The sequence below is a fragment of the Mastomys coucha genome, unplaced genomic scaffold, assembly GCF_008632895.1.
Source record: "Mastomys coucha isolate ucsf_1 unplaced genomic scaffold, UCSF_Mcou_1 pScaffold13, whole genome shotgun sequence".
NCBI lineage: Eukaryota > Metazoa > Chordata > Mammalia > Rodentia > Muridae > Mastomys > Mastomys coucha.
The window spans coordinates 52,186,949-52,208,515 of NW_022196895.1; the positions used below are offsets into that span (position 1 = coordinate 52,186,949).

At 43.6% G+C, this 21,567-nt stretch overlaps 1 protein-coding gene across 1 annotated transcript in view; it reads left to right on the top strand.

The window, feature by feature from the left end:
- Positions 1-21,567, top strand: part of Gramd2b (GRAM domain containing 2B) — a 70,205-nt gene that overhangs the window by 1,260 nt on the left and 47,378 nt on the right. The window lies entirely within an intron of this gene.

The window sequence follows — 21,567 nt, forward strand, 5'->3', positions numbered from 1 at the left end:
ACTCAGAAATCCGCCTGCCTCTGCCTCCCAAGTGCTGGGATTAAAGGGGTGTGCCACCACTGCCTGGCTTGTTTCTCTTTTTAAAAGCAAAAAAAAACCTTTGGCTATTTGCTGATTTGCTCTATTACCACATCACTGAAACATTAACCCATGGCACAATCAATATCTAAATAAGCCTGGTTTTATTTCATAATAGTAAGTCATTAGGGAACCTACAACATCTTATTGATACTGCTATCAATGGCAATTTCCAATAGTGAAAACTCAGTCTCCGTTACCATTATTTCATGCTTCAGGCATTTGGTTGTTGTTTTCTTTGTGGATCTCAGCTTTGTTCCACATGAGGATGGCATACATGACTGCAGACTCTAGACCAGCATTTCTAAACCTGTGGGTTATGACTCCTTTAGGGATCCAACGACCCTGTCACAGAGGTGGCCTAAAACAATGGGAAAACACAGATGTTCTTAACACAGGGAACTCTATTAAAGGGTCACAGCGTTAGGAAGGTGGAGGACCTGTACTCTAGACTCTAGACTGAGTTTATATGGGAACTTGGGAAGCAGATCCGTCAGTTGCTTTGATCTGTGCTTTCAAGGCTGTGGCCATACTCGCTCCTGAGCAGCCTCTGACCTTTGGACAGCTCTTTGCTGTCCAGTGTCCAACATCTTAAGCTAGCATGCCTCATCCTTCACTCGGTCTTACCAAAAGGTCGAAAAGTGGTATATTTCCCACTTGTTATGATGAAGGGACAACGTTGCCAGAAGTAAAACTCCTATAATTATTTTTTCTGAATAAAATCCAACTGTATAATTAATAATTCACATCTATGACCGGGCACGATGGCACATGCATGCCTTCAATCCTAGCAGCTGGGAAGCAGAAGCAGGACAATCTTCATGAGTTTGAGGCCAATCTGATCTACATAGCAAGTTCCAGGACAGCTAGGGTAACATAGAAAGAACCTGGCTCAAAAAAAAAAAAAAATCTAAGAAAAAGATGGACTCTTAAATAATACCTGTTTCCTTTGCTCTTTATCATCTTTCTACATACTTTATTTCTCTGAAGAAAACTCAGTATGGATAATCCTTTTCCTGTGTTACAGACATTGTCTGTGGCTGGATCCCTGAGGGTCAGAAGCAGGACTAGAGAGCCAGGGTCTTGACACTTGTACCCTTAGACTCACCCAAGGGAGTCTACTTCCAGTTACGCAGAGAAGCATGGCTCAAGTCTACTGAACAGCTGCCAAGCTTTGGAATCTTTCCATCCTAGGTGTCTAGATCCTCAGATAAGGCCATGCTTTGGATTGTTTGAAAACACTCTATGGCAGCATTGATACAAGTTTTGTTCATTCAAAGATTAGACATTAGGGAAATACCAGGTACACTGAAGCTCATAGCTCTGATACGTTCTTTCATATGGAATCATCTGTTTCACGAATTGGTTTCAATTCAACAAATCCTGCGGTACTGACTTGTACAATCATGGTGGTCAGTTCAAGGATGTACCAGTGTGATAATGTCACATGGAATCTTTGTAGCTCGCCAGGTGTTTATGCTTATTTCTGTGGGTTTCCCGGTGTCTCAGTAAACATCCATGGGAAAGTATTAGAATGGGACCCTAACTGCAGCCACCTTGTGACCCAGAACCTAGCCTCCTCATAATAATAGTTGGCATTAAGAATGCTTGCTATGTGAGAGGGGAGATGCTCAAAACTTCACATTCATTTACACATAGGAGGAGACAGGCAGCTTTACAAATAAAAGCATTGAAGCTCTGAGAGGCTCAGCAGGATTAATACAACAGTGGCTCAGATTCAAGCCAATATCCCGTCTCGAGATATAAACACTGAATGGTGATTTATCCCTGGTCTTTGCTCCAGAATTTATATACCAGAGTGGCTCTTCATGGCCTACTCTAAAACACAGAGTCTTCTGACAGTGTTTGAGGTCCTTCTAATTCTAGACACCCAGAGACCACCGCAACCTCCATTCCTAGTACTAGTCATCGTATACATCATTTATAGTGAGCCAGTCAGACCAGCGGGCCCATATTAAAGAGGTAGCCTGTAGCACCCCTATGTTCATCCCACAATTATTCATAACAGCGGAGCTATAGGATCAGCCTTTACCCCTGACTGAATGAAGAGATGAAGAAAATGTAGTCCGTGTGCACAGTGGAGGATGTGGTATGGCGGGGTGCCATTTGGCTTCAAGTGGGGGAAGGAAATCCTGTGATTTGGGACATGAATAAGCCAAGAAGACAGTAACGAGTCAAGCTCGGAATGACAAATACTGCATGACGTCATAGAAGCAGGATGATAGTCAGCCCGACTATGGAGTGGGAAGGAATGGGAGTACTCAGATGATCACAGAGTTTCAGGGCTAACAAGGTGGCTCAGAATGTTAAGTCAGCTGACAAGATAGGTTTGATTCCTGGGTCCCACATAGCAGAACGAGATGACTGATTCCCCAAAGTTGTCTTCTGGCCTCGATACATGTGCGTGGTGTGGTGTACACCACATACACACACACACACACACACACACACACACACACACGCACACATGCACACACGCACATGCACACACTCACACACTCACAATGATTATAACTCGTAATAAAGAGGAGAGCATTTCAGATAGATAAATGTGAGAATAAATAATAAATGTGAGATATGTTGGCTGGCTGGGTAACTAAAGGGATCTAAATAATTTATTTCAAAGTAGGACAATATCAAACGTCTCACTCTTAAAAAATGATAGGTGAGATACTAAATATGTTAATCAGTTTGATTTACTCATTCCATTTCTTATACAAGTGTATGTATGTGTATGTATATGTATGTGTATATATGTATATATGCCCCATAAATATGTGTAGTATTAATTAGTCATTTTAAAATATTGATGAAGAAGGCTGGAGAGATAGCTCAGTGGTTGAGAGCACTGTCTGCTGTCTCAGAATGCAGGTTTGGTTCCCAGCACTTACATGGTACTTTACCACCGTAACTCCTGTCCCAAGAGGTCCGATGCCCTCCTCTGGCCTCCATAGGCACCTGACACACACACACAGTACAATTTCATACCTGCAAACAAAGCATTCATACTGAAAAATGAAAATAAATACTTTTGAACTATTAATTAAAGACCAGGGATAATGTTAGCTCATCAGAAGCCTGCTTGGATAGCCTATTGGAGGCCCAGCCAGAAATAATAATAGAGAGATTAAATTTTAAAAATATTCTTATAAAACTGAAAGATATGCAGAAGAAATAGGAGTTGGGTCATCTCCATCTGACTCCCTCTCCTTGCCTCTGCTTCATTTAGTTTTTTTTTTTTCTCTTTCTTCTCTTTTATCTCTAGAAACCAACTCAAAATTTTCTGCACTTACAACTTTGGGACTTCAGAGGCCATAGAGGCCATCAGACTCCCTGGAAATGGAGTTATAGATGCTTGTGAGCTACCACATGGTGCTAGTAATTAAACCCAGGTCCTATGGAAGAGCAGCGAATATGTGCATGTGCGTGTGCGTGAGAAGGGGGAGGAAAGAGAGGGAAAAGAAGGGAAGAGGTGTATATGGAGGCCAGAGGTAAACCTTCCAGAGTTTCTCTGTCCACTTTGATTTGGATCAAGGGAATCAACAAGATCCTGAGACTTGACATTACTTCGGGCTCTACCCTCTGGGCTACCTTGTGGGCTCGGTTAAGCTTTTTAAAGGTACATAAGACCTTTATGCTTGGGTGTGGCACATTGGTGTACTTGACAGTCTTCATAAAAAGTAAGGAAGTGCCTGGTGGTGGTGGCGCACGCCTGTAATCCCAGCACTTGGGAGGCAGAGGCAGGCGGATTTCTGAGTTCGAGGCCAGCCTGTTCTACAGAGTAAGTTCCAGGACAGCCAGGGCTACGCAGAGAAACCCTGTCTCGAAAAAACCAAACAAACAAACAAACAAAAAAGTAAGGAAGTAGTCCTGAATTGTAAACAAGAGAAGAAGGGCAGTCCTAACCAAGTTACCCTTGTTTTCTCTCCTGCTTGATCTTGAACTTCGAAAGTTCCCACTTAGTGCAAATTATCTATTACCCTTCTGTCCGTAGGCATGTGCACTTCATGTGTCCGTGTGTCTGTCTGTCCGCCCGTCGGTGTGTGTGCATCTCCGCCAAATTTCACACACCCCAGTTCAGTTACTAGTGTAAACATTGGAGTAAGAGGTAAATGTTATAGCATATTAAAAAGTGTGAAAGGTATGCTCCAGTACAGACGTCAATGGTGGAGACATTGACGTTGAAAAGATACAGATACGGATGTTCTGCTTTGAAAGTGTTTGAAAATATCTGTAATGAACCAAACCAGCTCTATGGCCGGGTAAGAATAGCAAGAAGTGGCAGGTTTATTTATTATATGGTGCAAAAAGTGGTTAGGGACTCAGGCTCCAAAAGAACCAGGATTGGAGTATGGGTCTTTCTGCCCTTGGAACCTAGCTTTATAAAGTGTGGGGCACAATGGACTACTGAACATAATACTGAATGAGGGAGTAAAAAAAAAAAAAAAAAAAAAAAAAACATTGGCAACGGTAACAGGTTTCTGAAAGAAATGGCCAGAGTTGTTTCAAAATCAAACACGTAATGAACCTGAGGTGTTCCTTGCCATGTTACAGTGTGGGTTTCTGTGCCACCCTCATTCTGAACACGGAGGACACATGCTTTATAGTGTACATGTTAGTCTCACTACACACTGCCAAGGAACACTGCCTGAAACACCGGCTCGGATCCCAGACTAGTATCTGCTACGAAGATACTGTGGTGTTTTCACTGCACCAAGTTTTCTGCTCTTAAAGGAACATAATGATTCAATTATGAAAACCAGAAGCTTTTTTAATATTTTCCTATCATTGTTGCCTGGTGTGTATCACATCAGTACATCTTTTGAAATTGCTGATTTGGGCTTCACTAAAAAAAAAAAAAAATCTATTAAGGTACTGAAGAGATGGCCCAGGTGTCAAGGGCACTGCTGCTGTCTTGGGTTGGGGGAGGGCTGGTGTTTGATTCCAGCACCCACATGGTGGCTCATAGCCATCTGTAACTTCGGTTTCAGGGGGGATCTGGCCTCTAAGGGCATTGTATGTTAAGCAAAATTTGACTCAGGATGAAAGAGCATTTCCAACAATGTCTGAAATGCTCCCTAACATACTTCTGCTGAATTTATGCCAAGGAGCATACTCCACGTTGGTGATTAGCAAGTTAAAATATTTCTCAATTCTGAAAGACGTTCCTTGACTTATAATTTTTTTTTAAGATTTATTTATTTATTATATGTAAATACACTGTAGCTGTCTTCAGACACACCAGAAGAGGGCATCAGATCTCATTACGGATGGTTGTGAGCCACCATGTGGTTGCTGGGATCCGAACTCAGGACCTTCAGAAGAGCAGTCAGTGCTCTTACCCGCTGAGCCATCTCTCCAGCCTGACTTATAGTATTAATGTCAAACATTCAACAAAATTTTAATTTTTTTGTTTGTTTTTGAGACAGGGTTTCTCTGTGTAGCCCTGGCTGTCCTGGAACTCACTCTGTAGACCAGGGTGGCTTCTAACTCAGAAATCCACCTGCCTCTGCCTCCCAAGTGCTGGGATTAAAGGCATGCGCCACCACTACCCAGCATTAATTCTTTATATTAAAACAATGAAGCACATTCGTCATGAAGAAGTAGTAAAATAGTATAACAAAATTGTCTTAAAAATACATTTCCTTTATGCTTTATGATCAATAACTGTTTTATTTGTAGGCCTATTTTATATGCTTATATACCCTGGGTTGTGTTTCTTGCTGGGGGTAAGGGGTAAGGACAAAGGATTGTTACTTCAGTTAGGGTCAGAGCCTTTGGATCGGTAGAGCTAACAAGCCAGGCTCAGTCAACCCTCCTCAATAAGCCAAGCTGATAGTGAAAAGCCAAGAAAAGGAGATTTGCCACATTGGGAAGAGAGATAAAGGACCGCCAGCTCTCCCCCAAGTGTGCCTTCATATCCTAGCAAGAGGTTCAGAGTTCTGCGTAACTCAGCTGTCTGGGTCAAAGTGGGACTCTACTCATCACTGACCCCTGAGGGTTCTCCATTGTCTCCTGCATGCTGATGTGAAAACTGCTCATCTTTCTGGGAGATGAGATTCCCCTCATGGTTGTCCTGGACCTCAGAACCCTTCTGCCAGCATGAGATTCCAGGGAAATTCCATCTCTTGCGCTCTGTTGTTTTAGTAGTCTGTCAGCCAAATGAGGGTGAGCGAGTTTGTATCACAGCTTGTTCCTGTCAGGATTGTCAGGATCATGAACAGGAGATGTTAAGAAGCCCACCACAATTCCAGAAAGGCCCTGGCAAAGTGCTGAGCAGCTGAGCCTCGGTTTCATCACCTGTATTGTATCAACTCGCTTTAAAGTTTAAATGGGTCATAAGTACACTTGGCCCAGGGCTGATATTGCTCAGTGGTTCATAAACTATAGCTTTGTGGGTCATAAGGAAATTGTCAAAGGTCAAAACGTTTAAATTCTGCCAGTAGCATACAACTATCTGTTCTATGACCCTGAGGATCTTCGAAGGTTTTTGGTTTTGCATTTTCTATGCAGGAATGCACATATGCCATGTTCGTGACACCCAACTTCTTTCAATAGTAACAATTGATTTTTATGACACCCATTTTCCCGGGCTCTTATTCAGGACACCTGATCCTCACACCTTGATTTCTGGCATTGAGCCTTCCTCTCGTGAATCCTCAGCCTTGACCTGCTAAGTTTTCTGCTTGTCTTACATCTAACGCAAGGTGCTCCGATGCCTTTCTGACTGATCGTTTGGGTAACTTCAGGCATATCACACTTCTTCTAACAGGATAAAGCACCTGTTTTTAGTCTACTGTAATTTCGGGCAGAGTCAAGTGCTTTGTCTCCTCTTCCTTAGAGTGTTGAATTTCCAGTGGACATAGCAGTCGTGTGTTTGATGGGAGTCCATTTGGAGAAGCGGACTATTGGATGATTCCACCTTGGGGAAAACATCAGAGACTGTACTTAGACCAGACCACTGCACACCAAGGCCATTTGGTTGTTCTTGTAATAGTCTAATCTGTTGCCCCTCAGGGCCTTGGTGAAGGAGACAGTAAGAGATTAAATTCAGCACAAGAGAAAGTGATGCAATCAAGGGACTTGGTGAACACAGAAAATGTAACCTGAAATCTTGGCAGTAATCTTTTTTTTTTTTTTTAATAAAGAGTAAATTTTGGAGAGAATAAAGACCATAACAGTAAATATTTTTTAAGACTTTGTTTTCATTATGAAATATTTTTTGTTGGTTTTTTATTAGATATTTTCTTTATTTACATTTCAAGTGATATCCCCTTTCCCAGTTTTCCCTCTGAAATAAACCCCTGTTCCCTCCCCCCTACTCCTGTTCACCAACCCACCCTCTCCTTCTTCCTGACCCTGGCATTCCCCTACACTGGGGCATAGAGCCTTCACAGGACCAAGGGCCTCTCCTCCCACTGATGACCAACTAGGCCATCCTCTGCTACATATGCTGCTGGAGCCATGAGTCCCACCATGTGTACTCTTTGATTGATGGGTTAGTCCTTGGGAGCTCTGAGGGTACTGGTTAGTTCATATTATTGTTCCTCTATGGGGCTGCAAACTCCTTCAGCTCCTTCGGTCCTTTCTCTAGCTCTTTCACTGGGGACCCTGTGCTTAGTCCAATGGATGGCTGTGAGTATCCACTTCTGTGTTAGTCGAGTACTGTCAGAGCCTCTCAGGAGACAGCTATTCATTATGAAATATTATCTACCTTATAATAGTATTTCTCTGTTTTTATACAGTAGGCCCTACAATTAGTTTCTTTGCATCATCACCACCATAAACATAGAGCATGTCACAATACCATGTTATAATGCTGTGATGTCATAAAATTATTTTAATTGGTAAGAATTATTCTAATACATTATAGCATCTTTCTCTTTCTTTCCATTCTCATGTGTATGTTGGGCATGTGTGTGTGCGCGAGCACATATTTTCAGGTGTGTGGACATGCATGCGTGGATGCATACTCACATGAGTGCCCCATGCATACGGAGGACCAAACTTGATGTCTGGAATCATCCCCAATCATTCTTCCATCTTAACAGGCAGGTCTCTATGAAACCCAGAGCTTACTAATATTGCCAGTCTGTCTAAGCAGCTTGCTCTAAGGATCCTGCCTCTGCCCCGTGAGGCTGGAGTTGCAGGCTGGCCACTGTACTTTCCCAACATTTCTGTTGGTTCTGAGGATCTTGAACTCTGGTCTTGGTGCTTGAACGAAAGTGCTATAACCACTGAGACATCTCCGGAGCCCTCCGGATCCTTTATAGTCTTATGGGCCACTGTGATATATGGAGTATCGCAGGGACCAAAACACTGGTATGTGGCCTATGACCAGATAAAAGTCGTGCAATGTGGGATGGGGTGTCTATGATGTTAAAGAGTGGTCATACACATCTGGAGAGCAGAGCTTAGTAAGTGGCAGGCATTACTATCCTATCCCACTCTCTCCCAGTTTCTTTGCAGCCTAGCTGTTTATCTATACAGTGACTGCACTGTTCTAACAGTAACAAAACCAGCAGAATGCAACTGTTCCGTGCTCTCAGCTAGTGGATGTTGTGAGCTCAGGAGGACGACAGGTTCCCAGCTGCACAGTCCAGGCTTCAGTTCATTCTCTTTTGTTTGTTTGTTTGTTTTTTGTTTGTTTGTTTGTTTTTGTTTTTGAGATGGAGTCTCTCTAATAGCCTTGGGTGTCTTGGAAGTCACCATGTAGACCAGGCTGGCCTGACTCACAGAGATCTGCCTGCACTCTGTTCTGAGAGAAGAAAAGGGACTATTTGTCTGTCGCTGCTTTGCCTTATGATGCACACAGTAGTTATTCATAAATCCCCTAATTGAATGCCCATAGTTTGGAGATACATAAAGCGGCATATGCCTTTAATTACAGCACTCCAGAGGAAGAGCCAGACAGATTTCTGTGACTTCAAGGCCAGCCTGGTCTATGTAGCAAGTTCCAGGACAGCCAAGGCTACCTAGTGAGTTCCTATCTCAATAAAATAAATAAATCCCTTAGTTTGGTTCTTCTTGAACAAATCTGGAATGTTTCTGTAGAGGGCTGTGACTGGTTTGTTTTGGAGAGCATGTGAATTTTATCTGTTTTAAAGCAGTCACCAACGGAACCCAAGAACTTGACCAAGAGTGCTGCAGCTTCCCAAAGTCTTTTGAAAATTCCTCTTTCGGTGTTTCTTTCTAAGCCTGATTGAATAGCCACAGGGTTCCTTTGGCACGGCCTTCACTTTTGAGAGAGAATTCAAGTTTTGGAAACAGTCTGAAGTTGTTCGAAGCCAATTTTGGTGAATAAAGTAGACAAGAAAAGTTAAGTACTTTTAAACTTTTCTGTAAATAAGGACATTTTTTGATCAAATACAAGTCATGACTATAAAAAATAACAAGATCGTTTCTGGCAATATTCACAAATATTTCTGCACAACCAGATCTAAAATTGCTGCTTTATGCCCTCATGAAAACAGTACATTTTTATGATTGCTATTCAGTCCTAAAATGGTTTTCATTGCTTTTGCAGTACTCCGATAAGTGCTGACATGGCATTAGCATTACTTTTAGGGGCTGGGAGATGTACCCATTTGTCTAGTATCCATTGTACTTGCCCTAAAAACCATGTAGTGGTTTTAATAAAAATGATCCTCATAGGCTCATAGGGAGTGGCACTATTAGGAGGTGTGTGGCCTTGTTGGAGAAAATGTGTCATTGGGGATGGGCTTTGAGGTTTCAGATGCTCAAGCCAAGCCAATGTTATTCTCTCTTCCTGGTGCATGCCCACCCAGATGTAGAACTCTCAGCTCCTTCTCTAGCATTGTGTCTGCCTGCGCGCCACCACGTTTCCCAACATGATGATAACAGACTGAACCTCTGAACCCGTAAGCCAGTCCCAATTAAATGTTTGTCTTTCTAAGAGTCGCTGTGGTCATGGTATCTCTTCACAGCAGTAGAAACCCTAAGTAAGGCAGCTGGAGTTCAGAGAACCAGCACTCACATGAAAAACCAAGTGTTGCAGAGTGTACCTGTGATGCCAGTGTTGAGGAAGTAGAGACAGGACCTCTGGAACCAGATACTGGAGCCAGTTGCTGGGCTCCAGGCTCAGGGAGGGACCTTGCTTCAAACAATAAGGTAGGTAGAGGGCCTGGAGAGGTGGCTCAGCAGCTAAGAGCACCTGTTGCTCTAGCAGAGGACCTGTGTTCAGTTTCCCAGCACCCAAATGGTGCCTCACAACCACCTATAACTCCAGTTCTCAGGGATCCTGCACCTTCTAACCTCTGTGGGTGCCAGGCAGGTAGATGACACACAGACATGCCTGCAGGCAAAACACTCACACATGAAATAAATGACCAGAATATTAAGAAGATGATTCTTCTAAGTTCTAGGGCGTGTTTTAAAAATAATTATTATTATTATACTTTATGTGTGTATTTGCATGCACGCAACCGCACGTGCGAGCGTGCGTACATGCACGCATAAGCACATGTGCATATTATAGCACTGTGGGTGTCAGAGGAAAACTTGGACTCAGTTCTCTCCTTTGGTCTTGTGGGGCCTCTGGATTTGATCGCAGGTCATACAGGCATGGCAGCAAGCATCTTTACCCACTCAGCCGTTTACTGTTCCTTTGAATGCATATTTTTGATGTGCACATAGGGGTGCCGTGAACAAGGAGACTGGGAAGTGAACCTGGAGTCCTGTTAGCCTGCGCTCCCTTCCCTGCTTTGACCTTTGCTTTGCTTCTGACTTTGGCTCCGCAACCAGCGCTTTGACATTTTAGGGGAGCCATTCTCCTCTGGCCTTCAGTTTCCTCCTTTATAGAGGAGTGGCCTAGCTTGTTAGAGCCTTGCCAGCCTAAGGAGTCTTTGAAGAAACTGACCTACTTCTCAGAACTCTTTGGTGCCTTTGTGTAGTGAATTCTATTAGCCTGAACAAACAGGAAACAGCTTTTAAATATGAAGAGGATCTTCACTTTCCTGCACGATTTGGCATCTTGATTAATTCTCTTATTCCTTCCCTTAAGACTGGAGCAAAGCTAGACTACCCTACACTCTAGCTCCATATCAGGTTTCAGTTGTGTTCCTGTGACCCTGTGTTACCATGGTGTCATGGTGGAAATGCCTAAATGAGTAACATTGCTTAAGCCTGAAAAACGAGTCAGGGCCGAGTTCGTTGTCAATAGCACCACGAGCTTCTCTTCTCCAGTCCGCTGAAAGTCTGACAGTAAGTGTTCATTGAGTCTGAGGAATCCAGAGCAAGATGAAGCAGGTCTTTCCTCATAAAAGAAATGTGGAAAACAGTATGGGTCACAGCTGTCCATTCGATAATTATACTTGTGGTCTTTCATTATAGTTTACTTGTGGTCTTTAAAACACTTGCTTTTGCATCAGTAATTGAACATTTTTAAAGTACCGATACTGTTAGGCAGTACAGTATGTTATAGACATTGGGGTGTATTTGGCATAGACCCTGTCCTCAAGAACATTAAGGCAAAAATTAATATAAATTTTAAAGTAAATTTATGTTCACCATTCATAAAACACATCTATTGCAGGGTGGCATGTGATATTTCGGTACACATGTACTTTGTATGATACTTAAATCAGGTTGAACACGGTGATCTCCAGAGCTGGAGAAACAGCTCAGTGGTGAAGAACACTGGCTATTCTTTGCAGAGGACCTGAGTTTGAGTCCTAGTACTCACGCAGTAGCTCATAACCATCTGATTGAGCGAGAGACCTTCTGAAGCAGGAAGAGTAAAGAGGTGCATTTGGTGCTGATAGAGCCACTTTTGGTCAGGAGAAGACACATGGCTGTTGTCCTCGAACCCCAGGCTTGCATTTCTTAGTCATGACATGGCCCGATCACCTAGAGCACTGGTTCTCAACCTCTGGGTCGAGACCCCCTCCACAAATCTCTTGTCTCTGAAAGTATTTGCGTTACAGTTCGTAACAGTAGCAAAATTGCAGTTATGAAGTAGCAATGAAAATAATTTCATGGTTGGAGGGCCACCACAACATGAGGAGCTGTACTGAAGGGTCTCAGCATGAAGGAGTTTGAGAACCGCTGGTCTAGAGAGATGGGCCGTGTTAGGCTAGGGGCTTCAGAAGTGAGATGCGTGGGTGGAACTTGAGTTTGGGGTATGGAAGAAGAGGATGACTGGGAAGTACTAAGTGCTCATTTGGCAGGGAAGGCCCCAATCTTCAGTCAGGACTGGATTGGTTCCCCTTCTGCCTGCTAGGAATCCAGAGATTATGACTTTTTTTTAAAAGGATTTAATTATTTCATGTATATACCCTGTCACTGTCTACAGACACATCAGAAGGCATTTGTAAGGATGGTTGTGCAACCATGTAGTTGCTGGGAATTGGACTCAGGACCTCTGGAAGAGCAGTCCAGTGCTCTTAACCACTGAGTCATCTCTCCAGCTCCAGGGATTATGATGTTAAGACTGGCTTGAGCTAGTCAGCAGGAACACAGTGTGCCGCGTGGGTGTCGGGGGCGTTGCACGACTTGACCTCATAAGTACTCCAAGCTGCCTTAGAAAGTAAACCAAGTTCAGAAGGCACCCTGGACAGGAAGCACACGGAACCGTCCAGGGTAGGGGTCTGCCTCTGAGGGTTAACACAGTGGGTCAGAGTGGTTCCTGAAAGAGACCCGATCCCAGGCAAACAGGTGAGGCATTTAGAGATATCATGTTGATGGAGGATCACCACAGAGTGCAATCTGAGCCATAGTGATGGGAAGTGATTTCTGTGATGTGGCATAGAGGTGACAGGGTGATGAGCTGTCACCCAGACAAACTCCCGAAGGACCCAGGTGTTTAGTTCACAGCAAAGTATGTCACAGGACAAAGGCAATAAGGAAAAGTAAGTGCAGCTAAGTTATGAGTGATGGCTGGGTCAGGCTTTCCCAACATACCAGTTGCATAGAGGGTAAATTTTATTATATGGTATTTTGTTTGGCTTTGGTTTTTCAAGACTGTATTTCTCTATATAGCCCTAGCTGTCCTGGAACTCACTCTGTAGACCACTCTGTAGACCAGACTGGAGACCAGAGTCACAGAGATCTGCCTGCCTTTGCCTCCTGAGTGCTGGGATTAAAGGCATGCCCTGCTATCACCCATCCTGTATAGTGTGTTTTAAACTCAAGTGAACTGGCCAAACCACAGTTGAAGAGATCAGTAAGTTTTCTGGTTGCCAAGAAAAATAAAAATAAAAATCAGTCAGCTTTCCTACCAACAATGAGTTTAAAAAAATATAAATTGGAGAAAAAGGTGTGTGCAGACAGGCACCCCAAAATACAAAATGCCTAGTAGGAAGTAGTAAGATCTGAAGTGACGCTGGTACCGCTGACCCTCGTACGAAGCTGCCGGTCACAGACCGGCTGTGGGATAGAGCTGGCCAAAGCTGCAGGCTCACCTGTGGGTACTGAGGGAGTGGAGACTGCTTAGGTGGTTGACTCACGGTCACCCCTCTGCCACAGTGTCACCTCATCACAACTCCATGTATGTTCGCAGTCTTCTACAGTCGTACCATTATATACAGTTATCCTGAGATCCATCTGGGGAACTCCCAGCCTTTTCCTTCACCCCATACTCCTCACATGGTTGGGTCACCTAATCATCCCACCAGAGAGAGACACAAACATGGATGCTGATGTCCTGTAGGGTTTCACAGGTACCGCAACAATGGACAGTCTTAATATGGGGTGTTTTTGGTTTTGTTTTGTTTTGTTTTGTTTTTTAACAGACTGCTCTATTCTTTAAGAGTCCCCCCAGTGAAAGTCACTCTAGAAATGTGTTAGTTAGAAATGTGTTTGTTACAGGTTCCTAATAAAATGTATGCCTGAGATCAGTATGTTTCCATGCTAAGCAACAGCATCCGTCTAAAAACTTACAATGGTCGTGGGTTATATTAGTTTTTCAAATCAATTGCAAACACTTTTTAAGTTGGCTAAAATAAAATTTCAGTATATATATATATATATATATATATATATATATATATTCCTACTATCCTTAGGAAGAATTCTTTTTCTTGCCACACATATAAAAATAATTTAACAAGGTTACATGTCCCACTAGCAAAACAAAACCGGACAGGATTTGAAGGTAGTGTAAGAACCTACTCTCTCCCAGTCTCATTCTTTCACCTAAGTATTTACATCAGTCATAACTTTAAAAGAAACACATCCAAAACAATTTAAGATGTACTTCCCAGGATCTAGTCATTTTTGTGTGTTATAAGGATTTTTTTTCTGTGAATCTGCGCTCACAAATACACTCTAAAAACTTACCTGAAATCTGCTCTCCTTTAAGATATCCTCCTTTGAGCAGGCCTCGAAGTCATTGTGTTCTTATTCCCTTTTTAAAGAGTATTTCCAAGACATTACCATCTATGAAACTTTGGCAACCATGGAGTGTAGTGAAAGTAAAAATCAAGCACAAATTACCAGTAATTGTACCTCCAAGTGGAAACCCAGGTGAGGTCTGTGTTTTGAACGTGTATGGTGTATCTGTCATAAATACAGAAACTTCACTCCTGAAGACAGTGTTACCGACTCAAGGCAATGGGGGTTGCTTTTGCCTTAATGCTGCTTTGTAGAGATGTTTGCTGTTGTCTCCCAGCCGCCCTACAAGGAACAACAGTAACAGTTTCTGCTTGGCCCTGGATTGCCAGCTGTACAGACTTAGAGCTAAGAAGTGTGTTTTCACAGACCCCTGGCACCAAGCGACTCTGACATAGAAAGCGTCCTTTGAGTTCAGAGACAGTTTACTGTATGGTCCGAGCACACATAAAATAACCCCTAAGAGAGGAGGAGAAAATTCTTCAGCCTTATTTATATTCTCAGTTCTGGTTTTACTAAGTATTGTTTCAATCTGTATTTCTTTGCTGTACTAGAGTTCCACCAATTAGATAACAATAAACAGCTCCCTCCTCCCAAGCAAACATCTACACTCTCTTGGCTCTCCCACACATTCCCTCGTGGGGTTCTTCACCTCTCTTCAAAGACACTTTGGCCCGGTCGCCCACTGTTCTCGAAGTGGAGATGGTAACTTTCCTATACAGTGTAATCATCCTCCATCTCTGAAATTTCAGTTACAATCTGGAATGTTAAATGGAAAATTCCAGAAGTAAATAACGTGTATGTTTTTCCTTGCACACAGTCCTGAGTATCAAGATGAACTCTTACATTTGTGCACCCTTTCCCACACACACACACACACCTTTTCCAAGGCATCCAGGTAGTATATGTCATCTACTTGTTAATCACTTCAGTGGCCTTGCAGCTACTGTGAGGACATCGGAGTGACACTGCAGGAGACGCTTAAGTAACAGTGTTCTTACTTTACACTAGGCCCAAACCGTAAGACTAATGATACTGATGGGGTTTTTTGTTTGTTTGGTTGGTTGGTTGGTTGGTTGGTTGGTTTTTCGAGACAGGGTTTCTCTGTATAGCCCTGGCTGTCCTGGAACTCACTATGTAGACCAGGCTGGCCTCGAACTCAGAAATCCACCTGCCTCTGCCTCCCAAGTGCTGGGATTAAAGGCGTGCGCCACCACCGCCCGGCTGATACTGGTGTTTTAATGCAACCTATTTTTATTAGTTATTTCCATTTCTGTTGTGCCTGATATATAAATTAAACTGGATTGCATGTAGGTATAGACAGAACATAGTACAAAGAGAACTCGAACTCAAATGCTGTCTGGGTTATGCCAGGAAACGTTCATGAACCCCCGAAGACCACCAAGGAGCCGATTCCTATGCAATCATATTAGGGTCTCTTTATTCAGGCTCTAGCTTGGGCTCCCCACCAACGCTGACACAGCAGGAAGGTGGAGCCCTGAGCCTAGTTTCAGGCAAGCATTTATAGAGGCAAGAAGTGGGTGTCTAGCCTGGTACACATCTGATTGGGGCGGGGGGAGGCATTGTGGCCTTTAACATAATTGGCTGATGCTAGGAGCCAAAGCATAATCTTAACTTCTGCTTTCCTCCCGATTGGTGGTTGTTAGAAGGGGAAGTGTCAGGGCAGGCTTGTAACCTGGAGACTTGTTGGGGAATAACCTAGAAACTGGTGCTAGATGCAGGCTTTGTTGGGGGTAGCCTGGAAACTGGTGCCTGTTAGTTAACTTGAGTTCAACCTTAGGTCAGGTTTTTCTAAGATGGAGTCTGAACCCAAAAGGTCTGGCCTCTCACCTGCAGTTTCTGACATCTATTGGCAGTTTCAAAACATATATCCCCCGGGCAATAGGGGATTACTATACCATTGCTGTCTCCCCTATAAAACTTGCCTTCTCTCTGGTGTGATGGAGACCATACTTTATCCATTCATGGTGTGTTACTACAAACAGAAAATAATGATCTGTAAAGGACACAGGTGTCTCCTGACTCCCTATGGGCACTATCCCACACAGGATCCTGACCTACCATTTTCTAAAATAATTCCTAAGAAAGGTTAGTGGAACAATTTGCATCGTGGCTGGGGATCTGGAGACAAGTAAGAGAAGTAACTGATAAGAAGGTTCAGTGAAGCCCCCTCATTCTCTCCTACATTTTGAAGAAACCATACTGTGCAAATATCTGCCTTTAAAACAGCCTGGCTCTCCAGTTTAGAGCATATCTTTATTACTCGCCCTTTTTAAGATAACCCACCTGTGTGGTTTCTGAAGCCACTCAGGGAGAGATTGGGCCTTGTGGTTGCATAGGAACTATTTATCCTAAATAAAATTCTGTGTTTGATTGACAGGGGTCAGAGGACAGGTCTCACCTTAGACGTATATTTACTCCCATCAATTCTGAAGATACAAATTTCTAAGAAAGAGCTGAGTTTGTACACCTAGGTTTTGTTTGAAACCCACATACTGTGAACTTTTCAGATGGGCGTAGGACTGTGTTCAGGAGGTCTGACCTAACCCTGCAATGTCAAAAGCAGATGAGACCATCTATGCAGAAGCCCAGACAGGCTTCGTAGCAGCCCAGCCTGCTGCTCTGCTCACATTAGGTAAACATCTATGCAGAAGCCCAGACAGGCTTGGTAGCAGCCCAACCTGCTGCCCTGTTCACATTAGGTAAACATCTATGCAGAAGCCCAGACAGGCTTGGTAGCAGCCCAACCTGCTGCCCTGCTCACATTAGGTGTTGATAGGTCAATGTCTACAGCTGCTTGGGTATCTTTCACAACTGTCCCATCGGCACAGAATGAGGAATGGCTGTAGCATTGTGTATAGCTCCATCTTCCAACCTCGCATCATGATAATTCATGTTCTTTGATATATAGTTTGTAGTTATGACTCAATTCATTGACCCATGGAATTAGAATCTCTTGTTTTTATCTCCAAAAAAAACCTACTCTGGCCCAGATGTTAGAGTAGGCAGTACCATTTCTATTTCTTTCTGTCTCCTTTCTCTACCTTCTGGGGTTACAGCTGGCCAGCCGTACCCACCCAGCATTTACTTGGGTTCTGAGGATCCAGCCTCGGGTCTTCAAACAGCAAGCAGTTTATCCTCTGGGATAGGGTCCCTGGACCCTGACAGCAGCTCTGTGGGCTAGTGAGGAAATATGGCTCTCGAATTTCATATTGGTATCCAGTGACTCGTTGTGTATCTAAAGATGCTCAAGGCCCTTGCTCCAGCACAGCATTAATACCATCCTTAAAAAAAAAAAATCTAGATTTAACTCTATTGAAATTACTATCTGCAGCCAGGTAGCAGTGGCACACACCTTTAATCCCAGTGCTCAGGAGGCAGAGACAGGAGGATCTCTGTGAGTTGAAGGCTATTCTGATCTACAGAGTGAATTCCAGGACAGGCAGAGCCACACAGAGAAAGCCTGTCTCAAAAAACCAAAAAGAAAGGAAGGGAGGAAGGAAGGAAGGAAGGAAGGAAGGAAGGAAGGAAGGAAGGAAGGAAGGAATAATGTCACCAGCAGCTTCTAATCTTTTTTCAGACCAGTATTGTGGTTTTGTTGTTACTTGCTTTGCATGTGTATGTATGTAGGGTGTGCATGCATATATGTATGTGTGTTCCCTATCTATACGTCTGTGGAGACCTGAGCTGGACACTAGAAATCTTCAATTGTTCTCTGCCTTATTAGCCCAAACCTCAAAGATATAGCAATTCTATTCCCCTGGCTTGCTCTGGGGTTCTCGTTTCTCTGCCTTCTGGGGTTAGAGCTGGCCAGCCGTACCCACCCAGCATTTACTTGGGTTCTGGGGATCTAACCTCGGGTCCTCGAACAGCAAGCACTTTATCCTCTGTTCCATCTCCCAGCCCCACTGCTGGTTATTGAAAAATTATCTTCTCCAGCTACATGCTGTAGTAGCTCCAGATGAAAAGATAAGGTGGGGGATTGGTTTCAAAACAAATAAGAAGTGGGAGCAGTTGGCAGGGCTACATCTGAAGCCGGCTCAGCTCCAAAGTCTATAGCTTTTCCTCTTTCCTGAATGATTGCCTTCTAATATTACCTCATGACAATGTCAATTTATCAGTAACCTCAAAAAGTAGGCCAGCCTGGATTGTTCCAGCGAACGGACTCCATCGCCACCAGGTCTTTCAGCCGTGGCACCTGGCTTCTCCAATCAGATGGACGGTTCATAGCCTCTCAAAAGCCTTTTTAGAAATCTGTTTTCTAACTTGGAGGAAAGCATAACAAAGATCAGCCCATGCCATGCAGATGTGACACAGTCTGTGGGCCTGGTTATAGGAAACCACACCCCTTAATAAGACCATGAAATATGATAAGCATCCTCGTGAAAATGACACACCCAGAAACTGCCTTAGGCTCCTCTTAGGTAGCCATAGATCGTGGAGAAGAGACTCTGTAGCTTTCTCCAGGACCAAAAAGGAATAAAGGAAGAAGATCTACCCTGTTTCATTCCAGTTCCTGGCAGCCCACAGTACCTAAACATTGTCCTTTCAAGTCAAACAAAGTCCACGGGGTAACCACATGGCCCCACCCAGCAAAGTGGTAAGATCACCTGACTTTAGTCACCAGACTGACTCCACTACCTTTCACCCGGTTAGAGGGAAAGACTGGGGAAGCTTCCTTAGTGACGGTGAGCTTCCTTACCCATCAACTTCCTGGGCTCCTTGTGTCTGATCCCTGTCTGAAAGAAGTGGAGAGCAGCTTGTGCCTCCTTGTGACCCCCACTCGTCCTGTACTCGGAGCAGGAGCCGTCTCCCAGCAGAAAATGCCCCTGCCCTTCCTATGCTGGAATTGCTAAGCCCAGGAAATTCCAAATGAAATCCATTCCTGCTTACTGCTGTGGATGACAGTGGGTGGCAAAAAAAAAAAAAAAAAGGGCTGTGGGCTAGAAATCAGATCGCCTGGACTTTAGGGGACATGCCCTTCTTGAGGCAAATGATTTTACACCTTTGTAGGTTACACAGCTATGACACACAGGACCAGGGTGCTACCCTTCAGGGGCTGATGGACAGCCCAGACAGGAAAAGAGAAAGCCCATTGGGATCTATTTAAGTCGAGTACTAAAGCGATAACATTTCCTTGGCGAACATCTCCATAGGGGTATGAGGAGGGAAGACAAAGACAGAAGAGGTCAATCAGGCCTCCCCTCAGGATCCGGAAAGCTTGAGAAGTTAGGTTGTGACCCCAACAAGAGCTAAATTAAAAATAAATAAATAAATAAGCCGGGCGGTGGTGGCGCATGCCTTTAATCCCAGCACTTGGGAGGCAGAGGCAGGCGATTTCTGAGTTTGAGGTCAGCCTGGTCTACAGAGTGAGTACCAGGCTAGCCAGGGCTACACAGAGAAACCCTGTCTCGAAAAACAAAAACAAAAACAAACAAACAAAAAAAATTAGCAATCTCTCAGGAGATCTTGAAGCAGAGGCAACTCAATATAAATGTAATTCGGCTCCAAAGCCAGAAATCCAAGTGTCAGCTTGCAGAGCACTAATTTGCTGCCCTCATTTCAGCTGCAGCCTGTTGGCAGCAGAGAACTACAAGGGCTTTGGAGGCAGAGGGATGATGCGATCCTAACTTCTAGGGACTTGTTTGATTGTTGTTGTTGTTGTTGTTGTTGTTGTTGTTGTTGTTGTTTGAGGCAGGCTCTCATGATGTACCCCAGGCTGGCCTCATTCTCACCTATGCAGCCAAGAATGACATTACACATCTCGGCCTTCTGGTTATCCTCCCCTCAGGTACTGGAGGCATGCATCACCACACCTGGTTTCATGTGGGGTTGGAGTTAGAACTCAGAACTCTCATATACTAGAGAAGGACTCTACTGACTAAGCTGCACCCTAGATAACCTGATTCTTTCTACTCTTTTCAAGATCATGGCAAAGTTACCTTCCAATAAACAGAGAGGAAATGAGGTGTTGTGGGTAAGCGCCAATGAAGGGCAGTCCATCCTACTAAGATACATTTTGGACCCTGGCTAAGGCAACCAAACTAGAGGGGGTGAAGGAAGAAACTCAGCTAGAAAGTACTTAAATAAGGAGGTAGGCGTCCGATTGGCTCTGAGGAGAGACAGGTCATCGCCTGACAGGGGCTTCCTTCTGCGGTCACCTTGTGTGTTTCCTCAAGACTTCTCTCGTTGTCTCTATACCTGTGGAGAACGGACAGAACCTGTCCTACATCCGCAGCTAACAAGGCTGGTAGGAGGGTTGTGTGTCACCCTGGTGGCCATGAGTACAAACAGAGTGAACACGAAGTCACCTGAAAGAGAGAGACGTGTTTTCCAAGACAACGAGTCTTTACTGCAGGTAAAGAACATGCATATACCTTCGATGGGAAAATTAAAATCAAGAAATAAAGATGCCCAGTGTAAGACTAATTAAAGTCTGCTTATTTCAATGAAAGAGGATTAGTTGTCTCGTGTAAATCGCATTCAGTCTAAGTTTTTAAGGACTGGACAAGATGGCTCAGCCCGTAACATCACATACTCCTCTTGTAGAGGACCTGACTTTGATTCCCAGCACCAACAATAGGCTGCTCAGAGCTGCTGCCTGGAACTCTAGCACCAGGGGGTCTAATGCCCTGTTCCAGATTCTTGGGGGCAGCCATGTATACATAGTGAACACACACACACACACTCACACACACACATATTCATGCAAATAAAGTAGAAATAAAGAAGTATTACATCTAATTCTCTTCTTATGTGTGTTGATTGTATTTAAGATACTGAGGCAGACACCTGTTTTCCCACAGCAACACAGAGCTATCATTAGTTAATGCAGTTTTCTGTGTCTTAATGCATTCAAAATCTGTAACAATATGTTAATATAGCATTTAGATATTATTACTACTTTAATAAAATAAGTAAAATATGCAATTATTGTTGGTATTAATATGTACAACATATGGCAATAAATTCCTGGGAAAACCAAATACATATGAGAGATATTTACTTTCTTATATAGTTAAAAAAATATAATTAACACTTTTAAACTCTAGTATTTGTTTTTCATTTCTTTTTCTTTTTTTGTACATTTGTTTGTTT